Below are 21,602 nucleotides of genomic sequence, written 5' to 3'. Positions count from 1 at the left end.
GTTTTGAGAATTTTTAGAGAATTTTCTTTAAGAGCACTTATTCTTGTCTTGGTTTCATTCATATATTCATTCAACAAATATTTGTTGAGCATTTATGGTGTGCCAGGCACTGTTCTAGACCTTGGGGAAATACCAGTTAACAAAACTGATAAGGTCCCTTCCCTCCTGAAGTTTATAGCCTCATGGGGGAAGTAAATGTTAATTAAATAATCATAAAAATAAATATGAAATTACAAAGGAGAAGTACATGTAGTATGAGAGTGAGTCAGGAGGTCAAGCAAATAAATGTTTATCAGAGAAAGTAAGCTTTGAACTGACACCTAAAAGCCAAATACTGATTAATTCGATAAAGGTGTTGATGGAGGGAGGAGTCAAGCATACACTTGAGTTAAGACTAGCGACCTGGAGTAAATACTGAAATCTCTGATTTAGGAACTTTCAAGGGGAGAATCTAGAGTTTAATGTAGGTTTTAAGCTTACTAAAGCTGAAGTTGGTATTTTTACCAATATTCCAAAGAGTACAAGATCTGTGAGTCTCATTTACATAAAACTCTCTAAAACAGGGCTTCTTAAACTTTAATGTACTTATAAATCAACTCGGGATCTTGTTAAAACACAGATTCCTGGGCCCAGTCCTTAGAGGTCCTGATTCAGTAGGTCTGGAGTGGGGCTCATGAATCTGTGTTTCTAATAAGCTCCCAAGTGATAGATTGTGAAACATGCTTTGAATGGCACTGTTCTGTAACACAGTACAATTTTTATTTGTTTAAATCTCTATTTTCTTTTTGTCAACCCACTCTCTCATAACTTTTAGAGTCAAACTACGTTCTACAACGTTCTTATGATTTTTATGGCCAATTGAGTAGTATCACCAGAACAAAAAAGTGTTGTGATATATAAATAAAATAATGCCATAAGGTAAAGATTTCAAATATTTACAAAGAATGAGAGAAATAAAAATTATAAGCAAACTGAGGTATCAGTAATGTGAAATTTCACTGATTACCCTGCCTCTCCCTCTCTCTCTCTTTTTCTCTGTCTCTCATGAATAAATAAATAAATAATCTTTAAAAAAAAAAAGTCTGGGTGACTGACATTTTGGCTCGACAGAGTGCAAAGATCTGGTCTCCATAGTTGTTACTCTCACTTAGTGAAAAGTCTGATTTACAGAGTAGTTTTAAGGAAACGTCATATAAATTAACCTGATGTAACTAAGGGTAGGAAATTTCTATATATTTAATGACTTTTTTTTTAACAGGTTCACTTTCATTTTTGAATGAAGCTCTGGATTTTATATCACATGAGATAAAATGACCTTTTCAGGAGCCAAAGGCAAGCCACCCCAAAATGTGCCACTTTGGCACACAGATTATTTCCAGCTAAAAACAATCAAGGCCCAAAAAGACACATTGAAGAAACTTCAACCTTCCCCCTAATTGCATAAAACAATTCAGACAGAGGACCTGCTCCAGGAGGAGAGCTCTCACCATAAATCACTACATTATAATATAAACTAGGAGTGGTAGACAGGGAACAGAAGGGTAGGGAAATGGAGCTGGAACCCTCCATCATAAATATCTGCATGAAATTTTACCTTAGAAATTTTCAAGTCACATTCATTTGAGATTCGTTTTGCTAACTTGGTTTGGACTCAATCCTCTGTCACTTGCGACCACAAGATTCCTTCTGACACTGTCAGATGGGGAAGAAAAGAGAATAATTTAACATAAGGATTACAGACTTAAAAGAAACTTTCCAAACTCTTGCCTAGTGCATCTATTTAATCAAACTGATGGTCAAGCACAATATAAATTACCTTTCCGGAAGAAAAAACAGCAATAAAATCTACAATGTGCAATTGTGTAAATTCATTCATGTTTTTTTCCTAAAAGAAAAAACCTGGGCAACTGAAAGTGTTTTGTTTTTGTTTTTTGTAAACATGTCCAGGACAACTCCTTTAAGAATAGATGTGTATTTGGGTTTTAGAACGAACGTTAGACCCAGAGGCTGACACTGGAAACCTATGACTAATACTGAAATAATATTCACAGACAGTTGTCATGGCAGCCTGCTTGTTCTGCACAAAATAGAACCCACTGCATTTTAACAGGATTTATCAGAAGAAAGCTGCTAGCCTACAGACAGCCTCTAACTGAGTTAAACAACCTAATTGGTTTTATTATTACATTAGCCCTCAGACTATACTCTAATTATATCCTCCCCCAATCACAAATATTTAAAATCACTAATAAAAGTCCATAATATAATTTTGGTTTAACACCTGCATCACTCTTGAAATCTTCCCATCAGACTATGGAGGAACAACTCAGAGGCAAGAACCGTTGTGTGCACTGTTGAATCTCCTTGTAAATCTAAAGAAGACAGTAAGCGTTGAACAAGTAGAGCGAGTAGCTAATTTTCATTTCCATCAACAATTAGCATTGGCTTGATGCTGCTATCAGATATTTCCTTTTGAGTGGGGTTCTGTAGGAGTGGGGAGTGGCCAAATTGTTCTGTGCTCAGTTCCAAAGTCCCAGGGGAGTAACTTTAGAAACTAGTGGCATCTCAAGACATATAAACAAGGGAGGTGGAGACATAGTATTTTGAGCTAATCTGTTCCTCTCCTGGGTGGCCATCTTTTATCAAATTTAAGCTCGTTGGCTGTGATTGTGGGTGATTTTGGAGGTTAGAAATAGCTAGCATTGAGAGGAATACCACACGGAGCCATCTTTACTGTTAGACAGGCTTTTTGCATATCACCCTGCCCCCCCTCGCCCCTCTTCCTTCTCCTCTTTCGCGTCTCTACTTTCAGAGACAGGAGACAGGGTCTATTAAAATTCAATAATGTCCTGAGTTAGGAAAACAACATCAAACCATTATCATCCATTAACAGCTTGGAACAAATCAGTCCTTCGGGTAAATTAATGTTCTTTAAACTCCTTGAGATGGGGCCATATCATACACTTAAAAGAAAAAAAAACTTCCCACACTACCCAATACCGTGCTCCCAGACATATTGCAAGCATGTGGTAATAAACAACTTCTACAAGGGACTGCAACACAGAGCAGTCCCTCAGTAGCTGGTGGACAGAGCAGAGACATTGTCAAAATGACACAGTAGACATCTAAGGGTAAGAAACGTGGAAATGTTGAATCGGTAGATATATATTTTCCCTTATGTAACTGAAACTACTACTAAACAACGGCATTAAAAATTAGACGTTTTATTATTCACATGTAACAAAGAAACTGGAAGTATGAAACCTGGGACTGGGTCCCAGGCATCTTCTTTTTTTCAGCCAAGTCACATAGCTTTCTTCTTCAAAATTGTCAACTCGTGCTCACAAAGTGGCTGCTCTACCTCCAACATCCACATTTGCATTCCGGGCAGAAAGTAAACAACTAAGGGCAAATGAGGCATACCACCTGAGTCTACTGTCTTCCAAAGAAATGGTTTTGGAAGACCCCCTGCTTCCATACATCTCATGGCCAGAACTGTGCTTTGTAGTCTCTTCTAGCTGCAAGGGAGCCTGGGAAATCAAGCTGTTTTAACTGGATACATTGCCAACTCAAACAAGATCAGGCAGTGCAGTGTAGAGGTTAAATACAGCCCATGGAGCCAGATGGCCTGGGTATAAAGCCCTGCTCCTTTATTTACTAGCTATATGACTTAGACAAAGTACTTAATTATTCTATGCCTCCATTTTCTCACCTATAAACCAGTCAGAATAACCTTTTCTCACAGGGTTCTTGTGTGGATTAAATGAGTTAATCTGAGCAAAGAGTTTAGAACAGCCTCTAACACATAGCAAGTACTATACAAGTGTCTATTCTTATCTTTATTATTGAGGAAAAGAAAAAGAATGAATTTAGTTTAAGCACCTAGCAGTACGTGCCACAGATGTGTTTGCTCACTCTCTCTAACTCTACATGTCCTGGCTACTGTGCTATATGTGAGCAAGTACCCTGCTGTGTTCGAGAAGACACACTGAAACCAAAACCCTGCCCTCCCAGAAGTGGCTGTCTCTCTCCCCATTTACTGGGAACCGAGGGCAACCCAAACTTCCAAGTACCCAAGACAGGACACCACAGCCGGCCACTGCGCTGATGCCCATCCATTTTAGATGAATCATCAGGACTCCTTCTATTGCAGTCAGTAAACCCAACTCTAGCTAGCCTAAGCAAAACCAGGCATGCATTCTTCAAATAACTGAAGAGTCAACAGGTATACGTAAGGCATGGCTTGGGGGAGGCCTGACAGGACAGCACCCAATCATTCTCTTTCTCAGCTCTAATCCCTTGCTCTTGGCCCCATTCTCATGCTTTAGGCAGGCAGCAGATGCCTTTCATGCTTTGTGGTCACTCACCAACTTCTGCATTCCCTACATTTGATTCTCACATCCTCAAAGGAGAAACAAGGCATTGGCTTCTCCAGCCTCTCTCCGGGCAAGGGCACAGGTATGTAACTTAGGCTCCAGCAGAGACCTCAGTTCAGAGGGTGGCACGAGGAGTCAAGGGGTTATGAAATCCATCTTGCGACAACACGAGTGACAGAGGGATCCAGTTTTCAGAGTCTCGGGGCCCCATCACTGGCTCGACTTGCTGCCTCTGTACTGGAAGGGGGAGCAGTGGGCGTCTTGGCTGGTGCAGCCCTACTGTGAGATTAAGACATCATTCCTGGCTTTGGAGTCTCCAAGGCCTTTTTGGAGATCCTGTGAGCCACCAAATGCCCTTTAATAAACTCATTTTCTTGTGAAACTAGCAGGAGTGTTGAATCCACTTAGGTAATGTTCTGCTTTGGTAACCACCCAAAACCCTAGTGCTTTCAATTATCAAGGTTTATTTTTCACTCCTATTCCGTGGCCAGTGCAGGTTGGCTGCAGTTCTGTCTGTCACCTGGGGTCTTTTCTCTAAGACTCAGGCCAACCTCTCTCTGAGTGTTGCTATTCCCATAGCAAAGGGGAAATATGGAAGTAGCGATCACAAGCTGGCTCTTCACACTTTCACTTGGAAGCGACACATACACATCACTTCTACCCACGTTTAATCAGCCAAAGCAAGTCACTCAGTCAAGCCTATGGCTGGGGAAATGGTATAAAAATCCTACATGGGGAAAAGCAGTGAGTATTGTGAACTAGAGGGTTCTACTGTATGCATCTAAGAGGCTGGTCTGATACCTTATAATAGTAAGATGGCAGCAGCCGGGTAAGAAGACAGAGAGAGATGTAGAAGACTACATGGCCAAAGAGCAACAAATATCAAATATCCATTCTGATAGGCTAATTTCAAATGTTTGAAACATGATGAGCTGCAAAAGGGGGAAGAATAAGGTGAGCTGACATATTAAGGGAATGACTTATTTTCTTAGTACATACTTGGGTTTGCTACTGAAAGGGTATAACTGTTTCTAAGTGAAATCAAAGAAACTGAGCTTCCTAAATCAGCTCAGTGTTTGGGGCCATAGTTTCTTTGGTTGAGTTGCTTTCCATGGGTGAAGCCAGACAGTGGGGAAGCTGCACCACACATCTAAGAATCTGAACACTCAAAAGTCTGAAGCGATTTCTAGTCCTTATCTACTAGTTTGCTGATTTCAGATGCTTATGGGCATACCTGGGGGGTGACAGGCCTCACAAGTCTCACTGGACTGCCTGAACGGCAGAGCTGTGGCCACCTCAAAGGCTATCCACGACGCTGACAGTTGCAAGGTCAAAGTCACCAATGGCTTCCTGCTTTTGAGGAATTCATCTTAAAATGACAAAGGAGGGGCACTGATGGCTCAGTGGGCTGAGCATCTGATAGTTGGTTACTTGGCTCAGGGTCCTGGGATCCAGCCCCGTGCTCAGGTCACAGTGTCAGGATCTTGGGAAAGAGCCCTGCCGTCAGGCTCCTCGTTCTGCACGGAGCCCGCTCGAGATTCTCTCTCTCTCAAATAAATAAACCTTAAAGTGAAATAAGATGACAAAGGAAAAAAAATAAAAGGTATCCATTTCCTCCCTGAGTACATATGAAATATTAAAAGAGAACAATGGCACTCTTAGGGCAACAATGCGTAGCCTTTAAGGACATGGGCCTCTTGGAATCACTTAGCTATCAGGAGACTGAGTAGAAGCCCAGCCCTGCCAGTCACTGGCAGAGTGGTGGCAGGCAAGGCACTCAAACTCTCTGGTTGGCTTTAACTTCTTCAGCTGAAACATGAAGACAGTAATACTCACCGAGGCTACCTCAGAGGAGTGTATGCCAAAGTGCTTTGTAAACCATCCTGTACTTGACTAACAATAGACTGTGACTGCACTCTGAGCGCAGCGGGCAGTGGAACAAAAGTCTCCCTCCTTGTCAGGGAACCCATCCTTCCGAGCAAGGGCAGACGGAAGGCTGGAGGACGCGCAGAGCATTCCCTAAAAAAAAAACCAAACTACAAGTGGGAGTGGAATTTCAGGCCCAATTCGTGGCAGCCTTGTCCTGTGCGGACAGAGGTTAGCAAAGAGGTGGGATATACTTACCATCGGGCATCCTGGGAGTCAGGACGGTTCATGGACTGGCAGGGAACAGTGAGCCTTCGTGAATCCGTCCACCCACGGTCATCTGTGCCAAGCGCTCAAGAGGCCTCGTCAAAGGCATCAACAAAAAGGCATTCTGCAGCGGCCTGGTGAATATAACGGGGGCTCGCTAGGATGTAGGATCTTGTACTCTTTGGAGTATTGGTAAAAATACCAACTTCAGCTTTAGTAAGCTTAAAACCTACTCTAGATTCTCCCCTTGAAAGTTCCTAAATCATAGACCTCAGTATTTACTCCAGTATTTACTCCCGAGCTGCAGGCCTGCCTCTGTTCCTGGGGAACACATACATGGCAGGTGACTGCCTCGATTTTCCCACCTGGAAAGTAGGGATAACATTTAGACCCAGAGGGGAAGTGGGGGAGTCCAGTCCAACCCATGCATTTCACAAAGGAGGACGCTGACGCTTGGGAGGTGAACTGAAGAGCAGGCAGCTAATGAGAAACCAGGGCAGGATAGACTCCAGATTACACCCGATTCCTGCGCCTCCCACCCACCTGCTTCTTCCAGGGGTCTGCCCAGGAAGACAGGAACTGGCCGAACGGGCTCCATCATCCCGCCAGCTTCAGAGGAAGACGCCAGGGAAAAGGGCAGGCCCAGCCTTCAGCCCTGTTGGACTCGGCACCTAAGATGCCGCCCCCAGATGGTTTTCAGGCGGTTTTCAAGCTTGAGGATGTGAGCAATCCTAGGACGGTGAGGGGGAGCCATCCAAAAGCACTGGAGAGGGCAAAGGGCACTGACAATGAAAACTAAGAAGCGAGAGCACACAGGAGCCCTTCGTGCTGGAAGTTTCCAGCACCTTCTCGGGCCCACAGTCCAGGAAGCACAGCGACAGGTTCATAGGCCGCGACTGTGCAGTCGCAGGGCCCGCGCTGGGTTTAATGCCCTGCTTGTCACCGTTTGGGAGTTCGCAGTGGCTCACCAGCCAGGAGCCTGGCATTTTCACTTTGCACTGGGCCCCTCCAACCTCGCAGCGGGTCCCGCTTCATCACCCCCAACCCGCACCTTCAAGGGCGGTCCGTCTACACCGCCCTTCCCACCCCACCCAGGCCGGCCTGTGGCGGGGGCGCGGGGTCCGGCGGGGAGCAGTGCTGACAAAATGGCGGGGGGCACTGGGGGCCTCGGTCGTCGGGCCAGGGGCCACCAACCCGAGGCCCCTTCCAACCGAGAAGCCAGGGTGGCGGCGACCCGCGGCCCCACCCAAAGCCCGCGCCGCCGTCCGTCCCGCGCGGACTCGGGGCCCCCGCGGCTGCCGGAAGCGGATAGTTTCCCGGGAGAAGCCGGGAAGGCGCGGGTCCCGCAGCGGGAGTCGCCGCCGCACCGTCCGCCTCCGCCCGCTGGGCAGGTCCCGCCGACCTCGCAGCTGAGAGAAAGTTTGGGACCGGTGACTAGCGGGGCGGCCCTCAGGAGGGGAACCCCGGCCCTGCGCTCGCCGCGGTCACGCGGGTGGAGCGAACAGCCCAGACGCCACAGCCGGAGCTGGGAACGCGGCCGCGAACGCCGGATCTCGCGGGGGGCGGGGCCACGGTGGAGGAGGAGCTACGGGCAAGGGGCGGAGCTTAAGCGGAGGCGCTGGTTCGGACGTGAGACTATGAATAGGCTAATGATGCTTCAGGCTACCGTCAGGGTTCCATAGTGTAGTGGTTATCACGTCTGCTTTACACGCAGAAGGTCCTGGGTTCGAGCCCCAGTGGAACCATAGGTCTAAGGCTTTTTCTTTCCACTTTCAATATTCTTTGAGTGTATGGGCAAGAAAATGAAAAGCAAGACAAAGGATTTTTCTTTCTCCTTTAAAAATAGTATTTGCTTTACTTTTCTATTGGGGGACATTTAAATTTTTTCTTTATTTTTTATTTTTTTTGGGGGGGCGTTTTTTTTTTTTTTAAGATTTTATTTATTTATTCACGAGAGACACAGAGAGAGAGAGGCAGAGACACAGGCAGAGGGAGAAGCAGGCTCCATGCAGGGACCCTGATATGGGACTCAATCCCAGGACTCTGGGATCGGGACCTGAGTCCAAGGCAGATGCTTAACCACTGAGCAACCCAGGTGCCCCAGGAGGGCGTATTTTTTATGCCAGAAGCATGATGACAAATAACCCTCTCCTCCCATCAGCAACAGCAGAAGTGGGCGCCTGGTCGTGTCGTGGTCCCCAGGACGGCCCCCCCCCCCCCCCCTCCGCCCCAGGCCCAGGCCCAGGCGGCCTGGAAAAACCCGGAGCTCCCGGGAAGCAAGACCACCTTGGCGGAGCCTTCCCCTGTGGCCAGCACAGACCTGCCCCTCAAAGCCTCCAACTGAAATAGGCAGGGCGAAAGCACTTGGCCTGCGGTTGAATTATTACACATTTATTATTATTATTATTAAAGGGTTAATTTTTCATTAAACTCTAAAATGCAGAGCGAGGGAAAATAGTCCTTTTCTTTTTAATACAGAGGTAGAGCTTGTTGAATAGACCTTCCTCTGTGTAATGACGAATCCATAACACGGTAGAGAACAAATGTCAGGCTTGGAGACACCCAGTAAATACTGACTGAGCCTTCCTCTAGCTCCTTTTTGTCCCTCTTTATAGTTCATTACACTTTCTGGGGGGGCGGGGGTGGTCAGGGGGTCATTATCTTTTTATATTGGCCTTTTTCATCTTTGACAAGAAGAACGAAGGGAAGGTGGGCCCCTGGGGGTTGCGGTGCAACAGTGGTGGCCCGAAACCAAAAAGGGAAGGCGAAACCCGGTGTCCCTCTCCGCCTTTTTCCACATCGTTTGCCTCATACAATGTGTACACTTGCATCCTTTTCTAAATCAAGAGTATAGCACACGATTGTCCCTGTTATCACAATCGTTTCACTAACTTGTTTTATTTTTTTATCATCCTACCCATGTTTAAGTGTACAGTTCAGTAATGCTAAGCATATTCACATTGTTGTGAGAAAGGTCTCCAGAACTTTTTCATCTTGCAAAACTGAAACTCTATGCTCATTAAACAACTCCCCTTTTCGCCCACTTTATTATAATTGGCTGTATAATAATAACAACTAATTCCCTCTAGCACTGTTTTAAGTATATATGCAATCATCCCACTTGAACCTCAAACTAACTCTATGACTTAGGCATTATTATCATCATCTTATAGCTGAGAAAGTTCAAACACAGAGACCTCAAGCAGCTTGTCTAAGGCCACATAACAAGTGGTTGAGCTGAGATTTGCACCAGTCTGGCCTGGGGATCAGTGCTCTTAACTCTACCTCCTGTGCTGAACTCCCTGAGCTTGGCCATGTGGATCGTTTCCTATTTTTTGTTATAAATAACAAAGCAAGGGACGTCTTTGTGTGTAACTGTCTCCTTCTCCCAAACTGAGTATTTTCCTGAGTGAATAGGTCTGAACACGATGCCAAGTCGCTTTCTAAGAAGGGAATGCATGTCGCTTTCATAGAATTTGACGATGTTAGTGCTTATTTGGCAGGAAATCGCTCAAGGTCACCCCCGGGGAAGATGCTAGCAAAGAAAGGATTAAGAGCTGGGTCTTCTGATTGTAGTTTCTCTTGCCCTCTACTGCTTCCCTTCAATTTAAAGCTAGTATAGGGTCGCCTGGGTGGCTCAGTGGGCCAAAGGACCAACTCTTGGTTCCTGCTCACGTCAGGATCTCAGGTGGTGGGCTTGAGCCCCTCACCTGGATCCCTGCTCATTGGGGAGTCTGCTTGGGAGTCTGTCCCTCCCCCTGCTAGCCCAGTCTCTCTCTCTCTCTCTCTCTCTCTCTCTCCCAAATAGACAAATCTTTTCTAAAAATAAAGAAAGCATGAAACCCAGTATCTTCCTTTGCTAAACCGACCTCAGTTGACATTAGATTCTTCTCTGAGATTTCCTCGTCGAGGCAGGTAACTATGTGGGTTAACTTCGTAGGGCTCAGCCAAAGCCCTAAGAACTAAATGGAATAAGATGCTTAATGAGGCCAGTGCTCAAGTTAAGCCCCTGCTCCTGGAGAAGCTCTCCACTTGGATAAGGTAGAGCTGCGGCCAAGGACAAGGGGAGAATGCCCCGCAAGATAGAAGGCTTCTTGTTTTTACTTCTCTTCGGCTATGAAGGTATGTGCTGGGCAACCATTAGCATTTATCAAATACTGAATAGTGCAACTGAATTCGTAATTTTGCTGATTCACAGAAATGCAACCTGAATAATTAAAATATCACTGTATCATTAATTAGCAAGGCATGCTAATTGGTCAAGATGCATTGTTAATGAACAACAGTTGTCTTTACGTGGTCGTGGTTCTCTTAGTTTCACCGCTGGCTTTCCGGTTCTCTGAGGAGCCTTCTAAAGTTCAAAGGATGCTTAAAATGGGACAGAGAGAAGGAAGGGTCTCAGAAACTGCAGAAAATAGCTATAGATTGCAACCACTAATAAGAAAGTGTGGTGTACCCTTGAAAACTTCTAGGAGTCAGAGTTAGAATGACTGTAGAATTTAATCTTCCAAACTAGGACACTATTGAGAGTGGAAGAGGATGCTATTAATAATTCTGCTGGACAACAGGTGTAAACCAGGACTGTCCCGGGCAAATCGGGACGTGAGGTCACTCCAGTTTAAATATGGATTAACATTACACGCCGACTACCATCGGACTCTAATAGAAAGCATAATCCAACTGAGAGTCAGGAATCTCCAAAGACTCTAGACACTCAATCATTTTTAAATTTCTAAATATGGCCCTGGCAGGAGTAATACGCTTAAATAAGGGGAAATTAAAAACAAATCTCTGAAATATCACCCAATTCAGCTTTTAAATTCTCTCTTAATTTGAACTGATAGTCCTTCATGCCTCTCTTGACTCTCAAGGACCTGTTAGCTCAGAATTCCTTTTTAGGTTCATTCTGAACATTAGAAATTAGTTGAGTGTCTTCTCCGGGGTGATCGTGTATTTAAGTGTGTCACAGGAAATAAGTAAGGAGGGCAGGAAGGTGGAGGCCTCTCCATTCTGCAAATGACCTGGTGGACGGACATGACACCACTCACACAAGTAGAGTCAGAAGCCCTGCTTTAAATCACGTTCCTCTCTGCCCTCTCATTAGACATTATTGGTAGAGTAGTGATTTCATGATCCCCCAACCTCATGACTTTTGGTATTTCGTCACCTTTCTCGGTATTTGGAAAGATCTGTATGACTGTAATCCCAAGGTCATTTTGCAAACCCAAATACATCCCTAAGTAGGGATCATTGAGACCAGCTGTCTGGTTTTGTCCTCACTGCAAGTAAGAGTCAGCGGCTTGGCCCAGTAACTCTCAATACTTTAAGGTGCTTTGGGTGTTTTGTTGTTTTTCCTTTACTCCTTGCCCTTTCCTCAGCAAGAAAATCTAAACAGAGCCTTTCAAGGCTTAGAGTCCAATACTTCTGGTTCTCTGCTATCCATAGGCCTCATCCTCAGATTTCTCTTCTGTGTGATCGGCATTGAGATTCATCCATCCACCCATCCGTGCATCCATCCTTCCGCTCATTTTTGGTCGGTTTGTTACAGACTCTGTCCCTTGGTTGCTGCTGTGGCCCAGGACCCATAAGAACTTGACACGCAGGACAAATCTTCGTTGCTTTCACAGTGCTGAGTCTAACTGTGCTCTGTGACCCTCAAATAGGAAGAAGCCCTTGAAAAGTTTACCAACCCATTTTTATATTAAACCTGCCCATTCGGGAGATATTTGTAATAAAAGACACGCTGTCAGGAGGCACAGAGCACAGCACTCTTTCCTGTTCTATTGCTTACCAATCTGTGTACATGTTTGAGGAGCTCCAGAAATTTCCACAAAGAACAGAAAATACCATCTGGCTAGGTAGACTGGAATATAGTCCACTGGGTGGTCCAGTGACCATTTTATGGTCAGTGTGGCTTGGTGACCTATGTGTGCTCTACCCTGAGCTAGAGGGATCCCTGCTTAAGCGACAGAGGGAAAAACAGGAATACAGGATGTGGTTGCTGCACTTCATCAGCTTCCCATCCAGATAGAGAATCAAGGCCAACGCACAGAGGGAAAATGTTTTCTATTGCACAACTGGGAACCTGAAGACAAAGGTTCTTTGTCTAATTTACTCTTCACTGTTTCTGTTCCACGGTGGCAGTAGCTCCTTATTACAGTGAAATAAGATAAATGGATTGACTCCACTCACGCGTTGGATGAAGATTCACTTGGGAATGCACAAATGGTCATTGTAAAGCACTATCTACGTCTGATAACGGAGGCAGGCTTCTATTTATCTTATATTGTGCATTTTGGATTCAATGCAAATGATGATTTTTTAAAAATCTACCTTAGTAAAATAAAGAGGTCCATTCCTTGGTCATATTTATTATATATATTTTAAAAAAACCCGAGCCTCATCTTACAGGTGTGTCTCCTTAGCAGGCGTGTCAACCATCAGAGACAGCAGATTTTTTTAAGCAGCTTATTGAGATATAATTTACATAGCATTAGATTCACCCATTTAAAGTGTGTGATTCAATGGTTTTTAGTATTTTTATAGATTGTGGAGCACACAACCCAATTTTAGAACATTTTCATCACCCCCTCCCCTAAAGAGACCAGTAGACATTAAGCCCATTTCCCCCTCTCCCCAGCCTCTGGCAACCACCCATCTACCTTCTGTCTCCATAAATTTGTCTATTCCGGACATTACATTTAAATGGAATCATACAACATATGGTCTTTTATCTTTCACTTAGCATATGTTTTTGAGATTCATCTGTGTTGAAGCATGTACAGATAACAGATTTACCCAGGAATATGCTTGTAGCCATAAATAGCAACATTTTCACACCAGGACAGTTTCCTTCTTTCTTCTTCTTCGAGAGGGACATCGTTGCAGCCTGCTTTCTTCCTGTGTCTTACTCTTGTTTTTCAAGGAAGCTACTTACTGACAGCTTTTGTCATTCATAATTTTATGCTTTCCTCCTCAGCTTCATCTGTTTCCATGGGAAGGAGAGCTCTGTATTTAGTGACATCCATCAAAAAGACTCAAAGGGTCTACCTTATGTGTGTCTAATGCCCACTCTTCCTCTTGAGCTTGCAAGGTACATTTTGACACACAGCAAAAGCCTGGACTTTTCTTGCTGTGGTAACAAGGGTTTCCCCATGGAGTGGCCCTTTGGACAAAAGGGCAGAATGGGCCCATGTTGCATAAACCTAAGATCGGCGAGTGGGAGGCATCTCGGACACTCTAGTGGAACCCTATAACGCGGGGAGAAATCTCAAAAACATTCCACGGAGGGAGAAAAATATGCAACCACACAATCAAAATCTTTTTTCTTCTTTTTTCCTTTAAAGGCTGACCTGTTTTCTCTCGCTCACTGCAACAATGTTATTTTCTGGTATTATAAGATGTTGTACTCAAACACGCTTTTGCTTTTGCTCGCCAGCTTTTTGGTGATTAAATGATTTCGGGGACTGTACAGCCATGTTGCTGCTCCTTGGTGACAGCTTTTCCTGTAAAATGCTTGTTGTTCCTTCTCTCTCTCTGCTCATTTCCATAAGGATCTGGTGCCTCAGATCCCCAGGCTGCCTATAGACGAACATTTTCTGGGGAGAGGAGCCTGGGAGGGAATAAACATCAGAAATCTGCCCAACCTCTGACTGAACACAGGCAGTGGTTCTGAAAGCCGGCCTTCCTCTCAGGACTCTTCCTCTCCACCGGGGCACAGTGGCAGAGCCCCCCCCCCCACACCCCTCTGCCCTTTTTGCCTTCTGCTTTGTTTCTGCAGATCTTCCACCTGCAGCCACAGGTGGGTGGGGGACAGGGAAAGGCCCGAAGTCCGCAGCAATTAGAGGGTCTCATTTGATCTCTGGGTTTGCTCAGTTGTGGCTGCATAAGCCCTCCTCAGTGACAGACACAGCCTCTGGGCCAAACTGATTTAGTTATTAAGGCCACACTGTCAGTGACCCACATGCTTCCCTTTGAATCCCCCCCCCCAAAAAGATCTTGGCACAATTGACATTTGTCCAACGGACAGGGCCTTTTTGCTTCTTGAAGATGGGATGGAGCCAACAGCCTCCTGGATTAACGACCCCCAAGTCAACTAACTAGATGCCAATTGCTCCTCTGCCGTTTTGGGGGGAGCAGCTGCAGGACTGTAGCTATGGGTTCACGTGTGCATCCACTGCAAGGAGCACAGGGCGACCCTCAGCCTGTCTGAGCTCCAGGACCTTCCAGCCAAGTGCCCACTCAACCTCAACACTCGCGTGTCCTATAGGCCTCAGGAACAGAACATCTTCACTCCATGCCTTGCCATCTCTGTTCCTCCTGGAACCTTCCCCTCTGCCAGTAAAGGGCAGCTCTATCCTCCCAGTCCTTCAGGCCTTGAACCTCTCTCTCACACCCATGTCATCTGTCAGCAAGTACCATTGGCTACCTTCCAAAGATGGTCAGAATCCAGCTACGTCTCATCACCTCCACTGCCACCAGCTGGGCCAAGCCATACTGTCTCCCCTCTGGATGACTGCGCTCACCCCACTAGGCTCTCTGCTTCCAGCTTGCCCCAGGCAATCCAGTCTACACTCAGCAGCCAGAGGGAGCCTTCCAAGCCCTCACCTGACTTGTCCCTCCTCTCCTCGAACCCCTGCAAGGGCTTACTCAGGCTAAATGCCAAAGTCCTCATGTGCCCACAAGGCCCTGCACGGATGGTCTCCCATAGCCTGCACTTTATCCCTTCACCTCCTAAAACTCTTGTATTCACCAGCTCCAGCTGCAGAGTCTCCTTGCTCTGTCTAGAGCACACCAAGTACCCACCCAGTACCCACCCAGTACCACCCACTTCAGGGTCTTGACACTTGCTATTCCCTCTGCCCAGAATGCTTTGCTCACAGGTCTCCCACCTCTTTCAGGTCTTCGCTCCAACATCACCTTCTCACTGCAGGATATTTTATTCATTCATTCATTAACCCTCACCACCCCCAGCCTAGACTGCACATACCCTAAGAAGGCGGATCCCTTTCCTATTTAGTTAACTGCTATATCCCCAGTACCTAAAGCCGGGCCTGGAATACAGTACATACTCAATGAATATTACTTAAAGAATAAATACTTTGGGACCAGTCATCATCAGGTATCTTTTCTATCAACTTCTATAATTGTACAGGTGCTTAGATACACCGGTGCACAAGAAAGAGGTGGAACACAAAGGCCAGAGCGAGCAGTGAGTTGTGCATGGGGGCCAGAAAAAGTCCTCTGCACGGGGAAAAGGATAAGCAGGCAGAAAAATTGGAAGAAATTTTAAAGCCAAGAAACCATACAGACATGCATGGAGGCATGAAACAGCCTGGCACACCTGATGAATTGCAAGTAGTAGGGAGTGAGAAAGATCAGTTTGGAGAGGCAGGCGGGAGCTAGATCATGGCAACCCCTTGAGAGACACATTAGGATACCCATTTTAGGGATGAGGAAATGGAGAGACATGGCCATACAACTAATAAATGGGAGATGGAACCTGGAGCCTTGCCATGAGGACCCACCAAAGTGTCCACAGCAATAAAGTGACACAATCAGGTGTGCATCCCATTCCATTGGCAGCACAAAGGGTGGACGAGGCAAGGTCTCTCTTCAGCAGGGAGTGTATGGGGGGGGGGGAGTGGGGGCCTCACGCAGGAAGCAATGGGCGGCCACGGAGAGGCAAAAGGCCCCTGCTTGACACTGGGTGTGGGAGTTTAGGGAAAAAGGTGACTAAGACAAGCCCCAAATCTCTGCATGGGATGCTAAGTGGATGGCAAAGCCATTCAGTGGATAAGAAATAAAGGAGAACAATTTGAGGAAGGATGTAATGAGTTCGGTTTTTAAAAAACCTTTCTATTGAAATATAGCATACGTACTAGGATTTAAGTATGACAAACCTACAGGAAAGTACAGGTGAGTGTCTAGCTGAGTGAATTTTCACGACTGAGCACACCCATGTAACCAGCACTCCGAGCAAGCAACGGAACATCTCCAGCCCCCCAGAGAGCCTTCCTGGCTTCCTCCCTGCTCCAAATGTGACCAAGACCCTCACGTCTAACGGCATAGATCACTTTTGCCTGCTTCTGTACGTTTCAAATGGATTCATACGCTGTGTCCATTTTAGCATCTGACTTTCCACTCTGCATTGTTTGTGAGATGCAGCTGTGTTGTAGCATGGAGTTGCAGGTCATCCACTTTCATTGCAGTTTAGTTTTCCACTAGTGTGAATTTGCTATTTGTAGCCATTCTACTCTTTTTTTTTTCTTTTTTTGAGAGAAGAGGGTCATGTGGGGGGCAGAGAGAGAGAGAGAGGGAGAGAGAGAGAGAGAGAGAGAATCTTAAGCAGGCTCCACGCCCAGCACAGAGCCCAATGCAGGGCTCAATCTCATGACCCTGAGATCATGACCTGAGCCAAAATCAAAAGTCTGATGCTTAAGCTACTAAGCTACCCAGGCACCCATATCCATTCTACTCTTGATGGGCATATGAGTGTTTCCAGTTTGGAGTTAATACAAATACTGCTGCTGTGCTGTGGGTAATCTAGTAGGTTTTTGTTAGTTGGAGAACATATGTATGCATTTCTGGTGGGTAAATACGAGTAGAATTGCTGGGTCATAGGGCATGTGTATGTTCCACCTTAGTGTAAGCTGCCAAATATAGTTTTTCGAAGAAGTCAGACCAACTTATATCCCCACCAGCAACATATGAGAGTTCCCATTGCACCATGACCTTGTCAAGACTTGGTTGGGTCCGGGCACCTGGGTGGCTTAGTGGTTGAGCATCTGTGTTTGGCTCAGGTCATGATTCCAGGTCCAGGGATAGAGTCCCACATCGGGCTCCCCACGGGGAGCCTGTGTCTCCCTCTGCCTGTGTCTCTGCCTCTGTGTGTGTCTCTCATGAATAAATAAATAAAATAGTAAAAAAAAAAAAAAAAAAAAAAGACTTGGTTGGGTCCAATTTCAAATATTAAGAGACATCTATGGGGAGATAGCCGGTAAGCCATTCAAAGCAAGAGTTGGAATCTTGGGCTTAGGAACATTCATGAGGTGAGAGGATCTTCAGAGTGATGGGAGAACCAGGTGAACAGTGTGATGGAAGCTAAAGGAAGATAGGCGGATTGAGAGCATGTGGGAGCATGAAGACATACGGTCAGTGTTGGGAAGAGTTCATTGGATGTGAAAATAAGAACTCAGTACTTCTTTAGCCAGCACAGGCCTTGGCCCCCAAGATGCCCCTACTGACCTTCGTCACTACCTGAGAGGATCAACTCTGCCCATAGCGGGTAGACCAAGGAATCTCTAGGAATGAATAACCCGTGAATGAGGCCCAGGAGAGACAGCAGTTTGGTGACCACGGGTTAGGGGTAGCCCTGAAGTGCTCTGACTAAAAGATATGCTCCCCTGGACTCCCACCGCAGCTTGTGCAAACCTGGTGGAGTATTCACCACGTGCGTCACCCAAGGGTCTGTCTTCTCCTGGGTCCTCCAGGCCCTGTGTGCAGAGAGCGACGCTTCTGTTTCAGAAGGCCCAGGCCCCGGTGTGGTGCCAGGCTCACAGTGGACATGAAAAAGTGGTTTGCAGAAGAGCTAAATATGTATTATTTAAATGAAGGCACAGTTTGAAAAAGAGCACTTTTATAATCATGACATGAAAGATGAGACCATTCCTTTACTCTCTAAAACGGTCTGAAAGGTTTTTGGGGGGCATCAGATTCAACTTTTAGATAGGAAAGTGGTTAAGGGGGGGACTTTTATTTCCTATTGTCTACACTCAAGTTTTGTTCAAGATTTTTATACTGGGTAGGTGTTGCTTTTATGATGAGGAAAGAATTGAAGGCATCCACTTTGAAAAAATGGGAAATGGAGCTTTGGTGCTCATTAATCCTAAATAACCAAAATATGTCATGGAGGCAGGGGGAGAGGGCTACGAATCAGCTCCTGAGTCGCACATTTGGCAGACACCAGGGATGATGATGATGATGATGGTGATGATGATGAAGGGTTAATAAGTAAAGGGAAAAGCAAGCACTGTTAATGTCAAACGTAACAGTATAAGTGTCGATTGTAAGCATTGTTTACATAGTAGGTTCTCAAATATGTTTTTAAAAATACACATAGAAAAAGACTGGAAAGATTTACACAAAAATGTTAACAGTGTTGCCTTTGTGATAAGAAATACAGGTGCGTTTTTTTTCTCTTTGCTACACTAATGCATTTTCCAAAATTCTATAAAGAACAAGAATAATACGAGCATCTGGCTGGCTCGGTGAGTAGAGTATGTGACTCTTGATCTCGGGGTCGTGAGTTGGAGCCACACTTTGGGGAAGAATTTACTCTAAAATAATAATAATAATAATTATCCTTGTCTGTTTCATTTTACTGCCCCTAGTTTCTCAGCATCTGTGGAGGTTATTCCTGGCAGATATTTACTTAGTTTGACTTCTTCCAGAAGAGGCTTTGTTAACTTTTATGTGATTATTTCCATTTCACTTTTCCATGGAATGGATCATTTTGTTGAATTTGTTTCTTTTTTTAACCTGATTTTTCCCCCCTTTTTAACCTGATTGTTCCCCCCTCTTGTCTTTTTGCTTAGCCACACTGGGATTATCGTCTACTGAGGTATGTTGCAGTAAGAAAGCTGTTTTTTTATTTATTTATTTTTTATTGGTGTTCAATTTGCCAACATATAGAATAACACCCAGTGCTCATCCCATCAAGTGCTCCCCTCAGTGCCCGTCACCCAGTCACCCCCACACCCCGCCCACCTCCCCTTCCACCACCCCTTCATCGTTTCCCAGAGTTAGGAGTCTCTCATGTTCTGTCTCCCTTTCTGATATTTCCCACTCATTTTTTAAGAAAGCTGTTTTTGAAGATTGTCCTAGCTGAAAATAACGTGTAGGATTATCACTTAAAAAAAGAAAAAAAGGTATTTTTTAAGATATTTTATTTTGGTGGTAGCAATGGCACATTTTATCCAGGAAAATTCAAGATTGGTGTTTTAATGAGAGGATGTAAGTAAACCAGGTCTTAATACAGGTGGTATAATCTTGAGCCCATTACCTTTTAAAGCTGGATCCCTAAAAGGGGCCTCCAGGGGCAATGAGAGCCTGACCTTGGCCTGGGGCTCCCCCAGCCTCTGAAGATCACTATAATGGGGTGAACAGTGCTCCCTGCATGAGTGCGTCTGTGTGATCATTAGCTGGTCACCCACAGTGGTGGACATTTGTTTATCTGGACTCAAAGATGAGTGGCAACTGTATGTGTTAAGGCCGAACTAATCATCCAGTTGTGCTGCTGTAGTGCAAAAGCACGCATAGAATACAGGTGATGAATGAGCAGGGTTTTGAACACAAACTTCTCCAGTGGGGCTCTGGCCAGAGTTGCCGTTCGCTGTGACTGACACTCCTGCCCCTCTGGCTTCCTGCAGGATGAGAGTGAGGACCCCTGGTACCAGAAAGCATGCAAATGTGACTGCCAAGGCAGTCCCAATGGCCTCTGGTCGGCTGGTGCCACCTCCTTAGATTGCATACCAGGTGAGTGTCCCCTCTCCTTAGGGCACCCGCTCCTTGGGGTGTCCTCAGGAACACTGTTTCTCCTTTCTCTTCAACCTGGCTGAATGAATCCCCCTGAACACACAGTTGGTCTCTGAGCTTCAAGTCACACAACGGCCACTGTTCCAACACACCACACGGATGTCAGTGTTTAGAAACAGCTTCTTGCATCTCTCCTTGGCCTACGTAAGATGGTGAGCTGGCACCTATTTTCAATGAAATAGACTCACGAAATTTATGGAAATGAATCAATGGCAGGAAGCGGAGCATTTTGAGCAGAGTACAGGCTTTTGAGCCAGGAAGACCAGAGTTGGAATCCTGGCTGCCTCATTTCTTAACTCTAGGACTCCCACTTTGGTCGTTGTCTGTCAAATGGAGGTCATAGTACTGTGCCCGAGGGTTTATTGCTCACCAAACAACCGTGTGCTTCCCCACATTCCCGCCCCCTTACAGTCAGGTGGCGCCATATGAGCAGTTCCAGTCAAAGTGAGCAGTGTCTCTTCCAAAATGAGCATTTAAGGGCCGGTACTCAACTCTCTGGCTCTCCCTTCCATGCTTGAGAAAGTGCTTCCTCCTTCAGTGTGGGCCCCGGGGGGTTAAATGGAGCAGAAAGGCCTACCAACCTATAATGGACAAGTCACCTGAGTGAAAAATAAACACTTGTTGGGTCAAGCCTCTGAAATTGCCGAGGCAATTTGTCCTGCAGGCTAACATAGCCCTTCCTGGCTACTATGAATGTCTCCCTGTAAGCTTCATGCCAGCAAACTTGGTCTGCAAACGACGAGATGCTGAATATTTGTGACTTTGTGGGTCACAGGGTCTCAACTCCTCAATTGGGCCATGGTAGTGCGAAAGCAGCCATAGACAATATGTGAATATGTGAGCATGGCTGTGTTCCAATAAAACTTTATTTCCCAAAGGAGGTGGCGAGCCACATTTGACCCAAGGGCCACAGTTTGCTGACCCCTGCTCTGAGGATTTGGTATGCGGAATACATTGGATGAGGCATGAGAGCATCTTGTGTGGCACCCAGCCAACTGTAGCTTTAATAAAGGGTGGCCCCTTTTCTCCCCCCACTGTGAGCTCCCACTCTGACTTTCCCAGGCTTGGAGGCCCTGCAAATACTTGCAGCGCTCAGTCCCTTCCATGGCTCTGAGCCTCTTTTGCTTGAAACTGTCTTTGTCACCCCTCTCCAGGGTCACGATGGTGCCATGCCAAGTCATTCACTTTACATAATCGCCTAATAATAGCTCCACCAGAGACAGTATGTGTGTACATGTGTGAGCTTCTCTTCATGATTTCATTAAATTTGTATTAAAATAGCGAATGGCGGGGGAGGCAGGAGAGTCTATCATGGCCTTTACTGCCTCCGTTCCCCTATGTACTAAAGGACTAGGAGTGGTTTGTGGATCCAGTCTGTTGGGAAGGGAGTGAGGAAAGCAGCAAGTGCTGCTTGGTTTGGTGGCTTCCACCGTCCGGCCCGCTGAGCTCCTGCCACCTCTCTCGACTGGCGTGATGTCCAGTCAATATCGAAGCACC

General features: G+C 45.8%; 1 protein-coding gene and 1 non-coding gene across 2 annotated transcripts in view; one reads left to right on the top strand and one right to left on the bottom strand.

Annotated features, from left to right (window-relative positions):
- The window catches only part of PPEF1 (protein phosphatase with EF-hand domain 1), a 122,764-nt gene extending 115,361 nt beyond the window's left edge, over positions 1-7,403 (bottom strand). The window contains exons 1-3 of the mRNA XM_025437989.3: positions 7,053-7,403; positions 6,501-6,643; positions 1,595-1,692 (exon numbers count right to left, since the gene is read on the bottom strand). The gene's annotated coding sequence lies outside the window, so the exon portion shown is untranslated. The remainder of the gene's footprint in view (positions 1-1,594; positions 1,693-6,500; positions 6,644-7,052) is intronic.
- Positions 7,404-8,181: 778 nt separating this feature from the next.
- Positions 8,182-8,254, top strand: TRNAV-UAC (transfer RNA valine (anticodon UAC)). The gene has a single exon. It is a non-coding gene; the product is annotated as a tRNA-Val (tRNA).
- Positions 8,255-21,602: the final 13,348 nt, after the last annotated feature.

This window comes from Canis lupus, chromosome X (genome assembly GCF_003254725.2).
Source record: "Canis lupus dingo isolate Sandy chromosome X, ASM325472v2, whole genome shotgun sequence".
NCBI classification, from domain to species: Eukaryota; Metazoa; Chordata; class Mammalia; order Carnivora; family Canidae; genus Canis; species Canis lupus.
This window is presented reverse-complemented; position numbering and strand designations above follow the sequence as displayed.